Source organism: Trachurus trachurus, assembly GCF_905171665.1.
Source record: "Trachurus trachurus genome assembly, chromosome: 8".
In the NCBI taxonomy this organism is placed as follows: Eukaryota; Metazoa; Chordata; class Actinopteri; order Carangiformes; family Carangidae; genus Trachurus; species Trachurus trachurus.
Genome location: NC_139905.1, coordinates 13,090,629 through 13,104,042, shown reverse-complemented (window position 1 = coordinate 13,104,042; position 13,414 = coordinate 13,090,629). Strand labels below are relative to the sequence as shown.

The 13,414-nt window shown below is 45.4% G+C and overlaps 1 protein-coding gene across 2 annotated transcripts in view; it reads right to left on the bottom strand.

The window, feature by feature from the left end:
- LOC310990094 (inactive phospholipase C-like protein 2) overlaps window positions 1-13,414 on the bottom strand; it is a 65,624-nt gene that overhangs the window by 25,288 nt on the left and 26,922 nt on the right. The window lies entirely within an intron of this gene.

The following is a 13,414-nucleotide window of genomic DNA, read 5'->3' as shown; positions in this document are numbered from 1 at the left end:
TTCCTCTATTCGTCTGATTTGCTGGCTCTTTTCATTATGGTGAAGCTCTCTCCTGTTGCTTCACCTTTGTTTTGCCTTTGTGAAGGTGTTATGTGAATAAAGGTTATTATCATTATTATAGTTATTGTTATTATTATGATTGTATTGTTATTATCATTATTATAGTAGTAGTATAAGAGAGAGTTGGAGATGATTTACCACCTCTATCAGTAAATTGTGCTGTACTATTAATAGACTGCCATTAAACACACCAGTTATCAACTGTCTTTCTTTTCTATCTTTTCTCTCTAGCGGTTTTCTCCCCATCTTTATTTAGATGGGAGAGGTGAATGGGTACACTGTGGGCCCTCTTTGACTAACAGGTTGAATTATTAACAATTAGATAGATTAAAAAGATTTTAAAAAATAACCAGTATTTTTTGATAATATATTTATGACAGGCCAACAGCCTTAGAGATAATTGCATGCTTATTTAAAATGCACATTTCTTTGACTAATTAGTCAGCTCATATTTTAAATTGCATAACTTCATGTGACCTCTGGGCTTCTCCCTTGGGAGAAATGGTTGTGTAGCACGAGAGGTCTGTTTCTTTTTAAAAGAGGACAGCTTCCTGTAATGACAGGGTACAGGGCTGGAGATACAGTACAGCCTGGGCTTGGCTGAAGTTACAATAGTTTAATCTCTCAAACAAAGTTAAGAATTTTAAAATCTGTCTAATGTTACCTTGTAACTGCAAATTAGATTTACTGGTTAAATATTTATCCTGTGGGCAACATATAGTTCTTCCCAGTCGATTTTGAAGTCACTGCAATCTTTATTGAAGCTCTGAGGGGAATATCTATCTCCAACAACCCAGACAGAAGCCAAACTTCTTAAAGTATGAACCCCCGCCCCCTAACACCACCTGCCAGGACATGGATGAACTTTTGCAGCTTTTAGGTCTGTGGGCCTAGCTGGCGGAAAGCAGACAGACAATGCTGTCCTATTTCCACACAGGGCTGTGGTTAGCTAGATAGCGTGAATGCAGATGGCCTGGTTTAGGGCTTGGAAAATGGGCTTGTTGAATAATGCATAACACAGAGAGCAGTACATTAAAATCGAAACCAATCCACAAATTAGTGTTACACATAAAAGACTTGAGACACAAAGCCTGTGAGACTGCGAAACCTGGGCAGAAGAGAAATTCTCTAAAACCTTCTACTATCACAGCGACATGTCAGCGGTGATGTCTGATCACTTGCAACACCTCCAGTATTAAATAAATGTAACCAAAGCCACCTAATCCTTTGTCTCTGGTTCCTCCTGATATTTTCTTAGTTTAAAGAAAGAATGCAAGAGAGCCCTGAGAGCCCCATGGTGATGGAGGAGTCAATATGTCCCCCCCACCCCACCCCCCAAGACAGTAACTGCCTGTACAGGTCTGATGGATCTCCCCAGAGCATGGCTCAACACTTGCCACAGTGAAACACCTCGGGGCCATCCATCTTCCACCTGACGCTGGAAGAGGCAGATGACGCCTGGCACCTCATCACGATTAATGAGCACCACTTGACGCAAAGCTGAAGAAATGACACGATCATCGCTCTCTGGTTTTGCCCTTGTTTTACGACCTCTATCTCTTCTCCCTACACATAACTACTCGGTGTCATAATTTCCACATCTGTTATTCATCAGAGACTGGAGGAAAAAAAAGGAACTTTAAATAGTGATACAGATCGTTCCTTAATGTGGATAAAAATGCCTTGTGGAAACTTTAGTCGCTGACCTAACACCAGATGTTGGCCTGACGACGCTGCGACCACCTAGGTCACAAGGGTTGCTCACTAGGTGTTAAAATAGAGTTATTCAAGCATTTACTTTCCCCCCGTTGAGAAACACTTGCATGCAATTGTTGTGACAGCTTTTGCCAAGACCAACAGGCACATGGTAATGCATGTAACCTTGCCAAGACTGCAAGGGCAAGAAGGGTGCTGTTGGTTCAGCTGCACAGTACAACTACAAGCCTTTAGCGGACTATCACGGCATTGACATCTTTGTCTCACTTTGTCTTTGCTTTCATTTACTCCAAAAAGATCATCTGCTCGGCACACATCTCAGTGCTTGTGGTGGGAGGGATAAATCTGGAGGCCATAATCAAAAGATCACGTTTCAGCCCAAATGTCGTGCCCTTTAATGTCACTGGCAGTCTCCTCTCACATCATGTAACAGAAAACTACAGCTTTACAACTCTCGCCTGTTTTCAAAAAGACATAAAAAGGCATGTTTCCTCCCGGAGCCGTTTTTGAAATCAACCAGATGGGCCTGTACATTGACTGGGGGTATTGGGAATATGTGAGGAAAGCTGTCTCTGAGAAGGAACGTCGCAGACTGAGCAAGTGGCAAAAGGAGTGGGTGGTTGGAGAGGAGGGGGTGGGTGTGTGTGTGTGTGGGGGGGGGGGTGAAGGCAGTTCAGGTCTGATTGTTTCCTTCCTTCTTTAGGGCAAATGAAGCCATCAAGGGTCAAAGTGTGTGTGCTGGGGGTGAACTCGTGTCTCATTAACATGCTGTTACAATTAGCCAGGCAGCCAACATCCTGTGAGCCTGAGCCTCTCAATCAAAACCAAGCAGGCAAACTATGAGCTCGCTCAGGCTCATTTCACACACAATTGAAATTTAAACAGAGAATCATAACACAGGTGACCTCCAGGTACTGTAAAGGATGAATTACCCGGCTGGCCAGTGATATCTGTTTTGCAGACTTACGCATAAATACCCCCCAAAAAAACATTATGAATTTGAATGTTCTTTTAACAGCCTGTTTCCTTTTTAAATATTGCCTGTGTGTATCTCTCTACATGCAGCTGTCAATTTCCGCTAAATCATCCACACTTTGCCTGCACTCGCTCTCCATTTCTTCACAGCCCCTGGGGTCTTTCCTGGTAGAGATGTCAGTATTTCTGTCCTCACACTCCCCCCCCCCCCCCCCCCCCCTTCTCCTGTGGTGGTGCTGGCCACTCCCGGCTGGGTCAAACACTCCCTGATGGAAGGGTGAAGCTGCTCGCGGTTGGGCTCCCCCACTCCACTCCACTCCACACCGACCCAACAACATCCTCTGAAGGGCGGCAGTATGTCATACAGTACACTCCCTCTCCTGTCACTGTTGTCACACCCCGACTCTTGGGAGACAATTAATGCAACATGAGCTCTCAGGTCGCCTGTTACACTGCACTGCCCCGCTGAGTGAGTACGCCAAAACAACTCTTTATAAAGGCACTGTAGGGCAAAACGGTGGAAAAGCAACTTTTATAAACTAGTGTATTTCTATAATCATTAAATTTCCATTTTTATATGGCTGTATCAACTCATATACATGCATAAACCAGCTTGGCCTCCCTGTATTCCCCCAGTGTGTTCGGGAATACAGCTAGCACCATCAGAGAGACTAATCCCTGCTTCGTCTATGTGTGCCTATGTTTGTGTGTGTGCGACACAAGCACCCAACGACAACTCCTGAGGGCTTCCTCAGCTGCCTGATCCCTTGTTATGCCAGGAAGCTCAAGCTTCCTAATATCAAATGTTGGTATGACCACATTGCTGAGCCTGATTTTGAACACATGGAGGATGAATCTCTCCCCTGAAGCTCTTCCTGTGGGACTCTGCACAAACTGCCTCTCTCACCACCGTGGCCCACTTCCCCCCCAAACCTCCAACCATCCAACCTCCTCATCACGGCCCCAGCGCTGGCTGCCTGCCACTCACTACTCCTTGCTCCTATCATATCTCAATTCTAAAACAGGTCTGCATGAAAGCAGTCAGGCACGGCTCAGTTGCTCTCGCCCACAGAGCTACTGTGTCGTGTGTGTGTGTGTGTGTGTGTGTGTGTGTGTGTGTGTGTGTGTGTGTGTGTGTGTGTGTGTGTGTGTGTGTGTGTGTGTGTGTGTGCAATGTGCATCGGTGAAGAAGGCAACAGGGGAGCGTGGGTAATGGGGAGTGAAGATAGAACAGAGCAAAGCAGAGCGCTCTTGATGACGTGCTCTCCAAAAATGTGAGTCACAGTGCGTGTGATGTGTTTGCCTGCATGTGTACTGGGGGATCTCAGGATCAACGTCTGCACACATACAGAACATCCTGACAGACAACTAGTCACAGCTCAGATGCACATACTGACATGTCAAACACAGAGAAATCAAACACACACAGACACTACAGTGACACACACTTGTACCGTTGATGTTAAAGCACTGGTTAGGTTAGGGTCCTATTTATAGCTCGAGGATAATGTTACTCTCAAGGCAAAAATATCTTTCCCTCCAATAATTAGATTGATGATTCAATCATACGCTCTATCTGGATGTGGCGTCACCTGTCTGGATGAAAATCAGAACAAAACTTCAGTGTGTCCAGATGGGATCTTTCCTATTTTCATCTCTCTGCACAGTGATAGTGATATCAACATCAAATATGTAGATTTTCTCTAACTTTGTATCAAAAAAGTGGCAAAAATATGAATAAATAATGAAATCACGTGCTGCAAAAGACCAAATTAACATGTGAAAATGATCCGACTTTTTTTCTTTAAGGACACCCGATGCTTTTCCCTGCAGAAGCGCCAGACGTGAAGAATCAGAGGCTTTTGCCTCGAAGCACTTCATCGCACCCTGACTCCGAGTCTGCACAGATGAGGTAGGTGGGAGGTCATCAGCAGAGCAGCCCCCCCTCCTCATCCCTCCCCTCTCCCTTACTCCTTCCCCTCCCTCCTCCAAAAGTCTAGGCCGCCCACCACCACCTCAAGGCAATACAGGGCCTCGTCCTTCCCACATCCAAGACAGTTACACAAACTGACATCTGAATCCTGCCACACACAGCTTGGGGCAGACATCGTTCAGTCCCTAACAGACTCTACTCCCTAAATCTGCATGGAGAGAAAGAGAGAGAGAGAGAGAGAGAGAGAGAGAGAGAGAGAGAGAGAGAAAGAGAGAGAGAGAGAGAGAGAGAGAGAGAGAGAAAGAGAGAGAGAGAGAGAGAGAGAGAGAGAGAGAGAGAGAGAGAGAGAGAGAGAGAGAGAGAGGAAGGTAAATGTATGTGTGAATGCGAGAAATAAAGATAAAAGGAGCGATAGGCAAAAACTGAGAAAGAAGTTTAATGAGCTTAATGTTAACCTAATTTGTTTAGATGTTTTGGCGATGCTGTGCAATCCCAGTGCCAATGAGGCAAATTAATTCAAATTGAAAAACTAAATTCTCACAGGGGGGAGAGAGAGAGATGGAGAGACGAATACGATGTCAGTAACATTTTGCCTTGGCAACATGGCATTGTTATCTGTCACGCCAGTAAAGCATCTTTGAAGTGAGTACAGATTTTGGAAATGGGAGAGGCGAGCGAGGGATGGAAAGAATAAAGAGAGACAGACGAGGGAAAAAGAGTCGGAGGGAGAGAGAAGTCGGGCCTGTCACTGTTTGTCATAGTAATCTCTCATGTGGGCGGCTGCTTAAAATTCGCTCAGCCCCAGTCTCAGCTGCACATTGTGCAACTCATCGCACCATCTTACAGCGAGTTTTGCAGAACGCGAACATAATGTGTGAATAGGCGAGAAAATCGGGGGTCTGAGAGGGACTCTGTGATGTGAGAAGTGAATGTGGGCAGCCACGCTGGTGTTTGTCCCGTTGCACGAATGGATTTACATTTTCATCCAGGTGGTGCACTGTGCACGACGCTCGTTGTGCCTTGAATGTAAAGCCTCTGCTCTTAACACTCTTTCTGTGCGCGGATAATAAGTAGAAATCCCTCCGAGAACTCCGAACAGGCCAAAGAGCACCAAACAGCCTCACTAATTACAGGCCCACAGAGAGTGGAGGGGTCAATGCTATCGAGCTGTGGAACCACAGGAAAAAGCACAAAGTGCTGCAGTCTAGCTTCCATACATCAGTCACAAAGCATTTGTGTTTAAAAGTCCATTTATTTTCATGAAACCACTCAATACATCCAGTGTGGCACGCCTACAGGTTTGGTCATAAATCACAGCACACCTTCCTGAGTTCAATGCACATCTGAATGCGCGCACACATGCACACCAACATCAGGCTCTCCTGTGGCTTCTCTATCACGCCACCCTCTTCCTCCCCTGCTGCTTCCCTCACGCTTTCCATCACCTCGCACCACCAATGGGGCCAATTATTTCTTGCAGAACCTATTTCATAAGCTCTGCTCAGGTGAGTTTGCGTGTGTGTGTGTTCATGTGTGCATGTTCTTGCTAAGCATGAGAGTGTCTCTCAGAGAGAGAGAAAGAGACAGAGTGAGTCTCCTCTGCAGGGTCAACTCACATCCCCTCCAAGATTTCCTCACAGTCAAGCGTCCTGTCTGATCAGTTTGTGGTCATTCTCCTCTGTCGGCAAGGTGTCCGCTGTGGGTCTGGGCTCCCACTCACTCTGAGTGATTGTGAGCGTGTCAGGTCATGTTGGTTAACTGTGTAGAAGCTGTGTTAATAATAACAAAATAATCCTCGTATACGGAGATGGAGCTCGCTTGACCCTGAATTCCCTTAAAATCTCCTGTCGATCGCACTTTCCCCGGTTTTCCCTGGTTCAACCGAGGATGTTTGAAGGTTGTTTCATCACCTCATTTTCGCCATCTCTATCTCACACCTCCCGCATTGAGCAGGCTCTGTGTCCCCATTCTCCTAATGTGCCTGAGTGTCCCTGAACACAGCATATAAAGAAGACAGCATTAAACCACCCATACATGTAAAAAAAACAAAAAAAAACAAAATGCAACACGCATCAGTTTTACATCGGATAAGAACATTGTAGTCATAAAATGAAAAAGTTAATCTCTTGAAGCATCCCAAGGTTCTCACTCCCTAAAGGCTGCACTCACCCCTTTGTGATATAAAAAAAAACTTGAAAGTTTAGAAAAATTGTGTGAATTCCCACAAAAAATTAATATTCAACAGATTAGCTGCTACATGATCACATAATACTGAAGGCACCAGGAGGACAAGAGAGGTCAGGTGAGGATTTGCTTCACTTCTGTGAAGGAAACAGTTTTTTTCTCTCTCTCTCTCTTTGTTTTTCGGCTTGGATTAGTCACTTCCTGTGCATGAAAAAAAAACCAGTGAGAGCAACTTTATTTCATCTGAGCAAACAAGCTGCAACTATGTCACCTATGTTTGGAATAGGATGTTGTGAACTCTTCAGCACTTCTTCTTTGGATGAGTGGGAGAAGTGTTAAGTTAGTTATACGTTATCCGGCCATTCTTCCCAGAGCTCAATTTCACAGCGCACGGAGAGCTGCGCTTCAAATAAAAACATGAAAAAGAATCTCGAGTTGAAGCCGTACGCTAACACGCTCGCTAGCTGTGCGACAAGCCCCTCACAGTTATCACATGCTGGAGGCTCTCACAGGCTCCTCGCAGATATAACTATGTTTAATACTCCCTGGTCTGTATTGCTTTAATTAAACTGTGTTGTCGCATCTCAAAGCATTCCTCTCGTTACAATTATTACCAGAGCGCTTTCTCATTTCCCCAAATGGTTTTCAGCCACAGGCACCGGATCTGCTGCTGCTGCTGCGTTCGCCAAAAGATGAGTTGAGACTGAGACTGTGGCATCAAAGTGTGTTTGTGAAACAGATGACCAGCGAGGGGAAAATAGTGGATACTGGCACAATCAGACCTTGGTCTTCAGCCCATTGCTTATGCTTTCACTCTTGGTTTTTTCCTTCACTCTCCTACTTTATCTTTCTCTCTGTCCCTCAATCTTTACTCCTCTCGGTTCCTCTCCATCTCTCTCCTTTTCGAATAAAACACTAATAATAGGTTAGGCTGATACTGGGAAACAATTAAGGTCACACTAGTGGTGTACTGACTGTTTCCAGGCTGTAGGTAATGATCTATCACTTCCTCAATAATATCTGTCAGACAGAGGCCACTGTTTTGAGGCTCAGGCACAACAAAAGGGGAAGCCAGAGGAATTATTTTGGGTACACAAGTGTTGTCACGATACCAACATTTTGGTACCGGTATCGGTACCAACATGTTTTTCGATACTTTTCGATACTTTTCGGTACTTTTCCACATAAAAAGAGAACACAAAAAATGTCATTATTGGCTTTATTTTAATAGAAAAATGTTGGACCATAAAACAGGAAATCAGTAAACAGTTACTGCTGCTGCAGGATTAACATTCCATCTATATTAATCTGAACTCTTCCTAAATTAAAAAATGTCTGTTTAAAAATGAACATCAACTTGTTTTCTTTGCATTATTTGAGGTCTGAAAACACTGCATCTTTTTTTGTTATTTTGACCAGTTGTAATTTTTGGGAGAAATTGTTATCAGTAGTTTATAGAATGAAACACAAATGTTCATGTTACTCAAACATACACCTATTGTTTCCCATATGTAGACCAAATTGATTCTGTTCCCCCCACCCCCATCAACGCAATATCGTTCCGTTAATTCATCTCTGCGTAGCGCTGCTTCGCCGTGCTCACTCACTCACAGAGAGAGAGAGAGAGAGAGAGAGAGAGAGAGAGAGACAGAGAGAGAGAGAGAGACAGAGAGAGCATGCAGCCAGTGGTGATCCGCGGTAAAAACAAAACTTATTAACGAGGCTGTGGCGGCCGTCTCTCTCTCGCGCGCGGCGCACACACACAGACACACACACAAACACAGGCACATGGACAGGTGGCGCTGTAACGGTAATGATAAAAAGCACCTTGCTTCGTTTGTGACTCGCTCTCTCGCTCCTCGCGGCTCAAATTACAATGCGGCGACTTCACGCGGCGACGTCACCGCTGCTGGCGGCGCAGAATGAAAGTACCGGTCCCATCTAAGCGCAGTATGGTACCGTTTTAAATGCGTTAGTACCCCGGTACCAATCTAGTACCGGTATACCGTGCAACCCTAGTACACACACACACACACACACACACACACACACACACACACTACGTGTACGCGCACACTTACACAAACATAATCAGGATGTGGAAATGTGGCCGTCCTCTTCTGTTTCTTCTCAGTGCGCCCATGGAGGACGGCAGCTCACTCTGAGCCGGCGTAACTACTCTCACTTCCTGTTCAAACGTGTGACGTTCCCAGATACGGCCTCTGTCTCTCTGATCCACTTCCAGTGAGAGTTTGGAAGCACCGACCGTGTACAGGCTGCGCTCCTCTTGTGTTGCAGTGTGGCTGAGACCGACATGTTTATCACAGCCAGACAGAGGAAGCTGAGGATGAGTGGGGGCTGATGGGGGTGTGGGGGGGGGAGCTGATTAACAACAAATGTCACCCTGCCAGTCCTGTGCTACACATCTGCGCGGCATTTACCCTCCACCTCAGACTCAACGCTTGTATGAAATGACAGCCTGCCAAAAGATTACAGGTAGCTCCGCAACAAAGAAGGGGAACTGGGAGTGATGTTATCTGTGCGGCGTGAGGGGAAAAAAAACATGATGCGGTCTTTTTAAGCCGCAGAAACATCAGGTACCACTGAGGGGACTCGGTGTGGGATTTGGGAGCCTGAGCGTGAATGTTCTTTGGCTATAAATAAAAACCATTACAGAACAAAGAGGCCACAAGTTTCGCCAAAGCTTAATCACAGTGTCTCGGACCGCCTGCGCCGCCATCCTCAATCCTCTGGTCTGTCGATGTGGCCACACGGGCATAACCTTGAATACCGTCTGCAATGCAGCGAATGGCAGGGAGAGAGAAGTGCCCCCGCCTGCCACCAGAGAGCTGTACTGCTGCTGCTGCTGCTGCTGCTGCTGCAGTACAGGACACCTCTGCTACACCCCCACCTCCTGCCTACACCTCACCTCACTTATTTCTTTCCTTTTGCCTGTCCTGAGTGAGGGGGGGAGATGAAGGAGGGGGAGCAGCATCCTGTGCCGTCCTCTGACAGATGTGCCTCATGGTGTTCACACACAACAACAACCACCACCACCACACAAACACGAGAATGCACCCCCTGCCCCTGACCTTGATAGTGATTCTGTGTTTGTCTTCCATCTCGTCTGTGGTGTACATCGGAAAGAAATTCACAGGGGGACAAACATCCATTATGGATGCCTGCAGTTCCTGTGCCACAATCCTACAGAGGTTCTGTTTTTCCCCTCTACACCTCCTCATCTCCACCTACACGCATTGCCTCATTGCAAAACCCACATATTTTTTTTACGGAGGTGCACACCTTCCCCCGTGTGCAGCACACTCACTGTCCAAACACCCACCATGCATGTATTTTGAAGCGTCCAGAGCTGAGAAGCTATTTAGATGCTGGAGTAGAGAAAGAGAAGAAGTAGGCTAAAATTGGCGAGTGTTCACTGAAGCTCAGTCACCTGTGTAGGTGCAGAGGACTGCGAGTGGGTAGAAGAGCAGGCAGGCTTACTATAGCACAGCACACATGGAGCCTTCGGTAAGGGCTATTGTTTTCTTCCAAAACCTCGTCTCTGCTCAGCGTTTGGCAAAAATAAGACCACGTCTCTGAACAGGCTTTGATCAATGATGCATTTTCTCCCTGACACATTCCACGCCTGTGTCCGTGAAGCCCACTCAACTCTATAAATAATCCCAGTGAGCCTGATCCTTGGCTGGGCTCCTTCTGTCTCGTCAAGAGGCTGGCAAACCGACTCTTGGACTGTTCCCGTGCCAGTGTAAAAAAAAAAAAAAAAAAAACTGGCACGGTATCAACTCACGCTTATCTTTGATCTACAGAGCTATACAGCTTCTTACCTCTGCTTTTCTGTTACATAATCACTCTACATTACTTCATTGATTAAATATTTTTGGACTAGGCCACGGATTTTTCACTTTACCTCTAAAACTACATCAAATAGTCAGCTAATGGAAGGTGGCTTACTCCAGTTAAGAACTAACGTAAAACGCTGATTTATACACGAGTTGAGAGTATCTAGTTTATACTGCCTTAAAATTCGACCCCACTGGGGGAAATTATGCAAATGAGGATTTAAAAAGTACCCACCAACACACTGAATGGTTAAAATTAGCTCCACCTCCACTGGCTCCAACACTAAAACACTGCTTACCCAGTTACGCATCAGCAACAATAATCCAGTTATGTAATATATAATAATACAGATATCACTGCCATTCTGCACAATAAGAACTTTGAATGCCGGATTTTAATAATGTAATTTGTGGTGTGTAATTAGGATTTGAAAACTTACAGCATCGGTTTAGGCTGACTAGTGATAACCAGTGGGACCCGAGAGCAGTTTTAATAGCTTTCTCTTGCAGTGGTGGAGACAAATGTAGGACATGGGAGGTGTGTTTGTGTAAATGCACAGTGGTGGGAGGGTGGAGGACGTGCAGGGGCAGCGCGGTTCAATTTGCCCACTTTGCAGAAGAGCTCTGGGTGAAGGTGACCTTTGCGTTTGCTCGGAAAGCCCGGCTGGCAGAGACGGCAGCGAGGAGAATCGGGTCCATTGTTGGGAGACTGGTACTAATGATGGATTGGCAGAAGGAGCAACATGGGTGAAAAACCGTGGGTCTCTTGCGTCAGGAAGACAGAAGGCAGTTGGTATGCAGGGGAAGAACAGGGAGAACAACGGCTCCTATTTTTAGGTCTGGCCTCACTGCTTTACTTGGGAGTGGGGGTTCCCTGAGAGAGATGTGAACAGCAGGAGGGGAGGTGAATCTGATGAGGATGCGTAAGGAAGCCATGCTGATATGCAGGACTTGATACAAGCTGACCCAGTTCCACCAGAAAGCCACGGGCGCCATCTTTACCATGAACTCCAATGTCGGTAAAAGTAAAGTGAAGGTGACAAATAGAAGATCATGATCCAGTCGAAGGACCAGGTCCTAAATCTTCTATGTTCACTATCCTCGTATATTCTATCCTGTTCCAAAGGAAGGTCAGTACGCCTGTGACCAGCATAATTTCTCAAGCTTTCCCTTTTCCTGCAGGCCACATTGTTATTCTAATCTCAGCACAGTGGGGATGCAGTCGGCACAAACAATCAGCACATTTAATATATAATATATATTATCTTATGTAACGTGATCCTCAGGAGTTCTTTGGTACAAAAAACTGCTGTTGTTAGGGTTGTGGACTGGGCTCCATTGGGACTGCCATCTGAACATGCTGTTCAAAGAGTCAGAAAAACAAGTTATCCAAGTTCATTTCACCTAATCATTGGGTCTCTTTGGCTGGCTCAAATAGAGGTTATTTGTAACCGTATTATGTTTGTTATTAGGCCTGAACAATAAAGAAACATCTATAATATTTTTGGCAGATATTGCAATATGAGTCACAATTTCAGCTGAAACAATCATTTTTAAATTTCATTCTCACTGCAAAAAATAAAATATATAAAAAAGGTAAATAGACTTGCATTATACAGCACTTATCTAGTCTCAGTGACCACTCATAGAGCTATTAGACACACATTCATACGGCGCTTCATTCTACTGTACATTTTTGCCCATTTCTATCTATCAAATCGCACACATTCACACACTGATGATAAATCTGAGGCAATGTGGGGTTCTGTATTTTGCCCAAGGACACTTCAGCATGCGGACAGGAGGAGCTGGGGATTGAACCTCCAACTGCCTGGTTAGTCGACAACCCACTCAACCTCTACCTCCAGAGCCACAGATGTGATTTTTGTGGGTGTCTCTGTGCCACAACTTGGCCTTTATCAACGGTAGCTCCTGCAATTTGTGTATGTTGCATTTAAATGGTTTTTCAATTACCTGTGCAGCCCTAGTTTGCATGCATTTTGTGTAGTAAAGTAACTCAATAGAATCAGACAGAACTCCAGTTTTACAGAGAAACTGAAATCTGAATTAAAACAAAGGAGCACCTATAATGACTTTGATAAGTGAGTGGAGCTATTTTAGTCCTCGGTGGTGTTATCTCTTCATGTGGTTGACTGTATAGCTCCCTGTGGAGCACAAAAACCCTGGTGCGCCTCTGGCAGCAGAAACAGAAGCTGTAGTTCCGGCAGCAGAACCACATCAGTGTTTAAGGGCGGACCTGGCAGGGCTGGGCCCTCAACCCCCATCATTACCGCTCTCTGTGGGGAGCTACACGTCCGGGTTCTTGCAGACTTTCTCCAACCAGCATCACTTCACTGAACACTTCCCAGCATTGAAACCTTTTTTCTTTTCTCCACCAACGTTTGTGTCGAGTCCCTTTGAAAAGGGAATGGGAAGTCCAAAGTAGGACATAAACATAGATGGAGGCCTCATTTCAAAAGGTAGAAACGATGCCCAGAGTCATTGCATTACTCACATCTCTCCAAGGACAACATAAGCTTTTGTTGGGCATTTGGTTAATTATGGAGAGAAAGAGAGAGAGTGAGAGAGAGAGAATGCGTACAAAATGGTACTTGATGCCCTTCAAAAGGGAATAAAACTAAAATCCCAAAGCGGAGTCTTTTGGGTTTTGACATACCATGCTGAA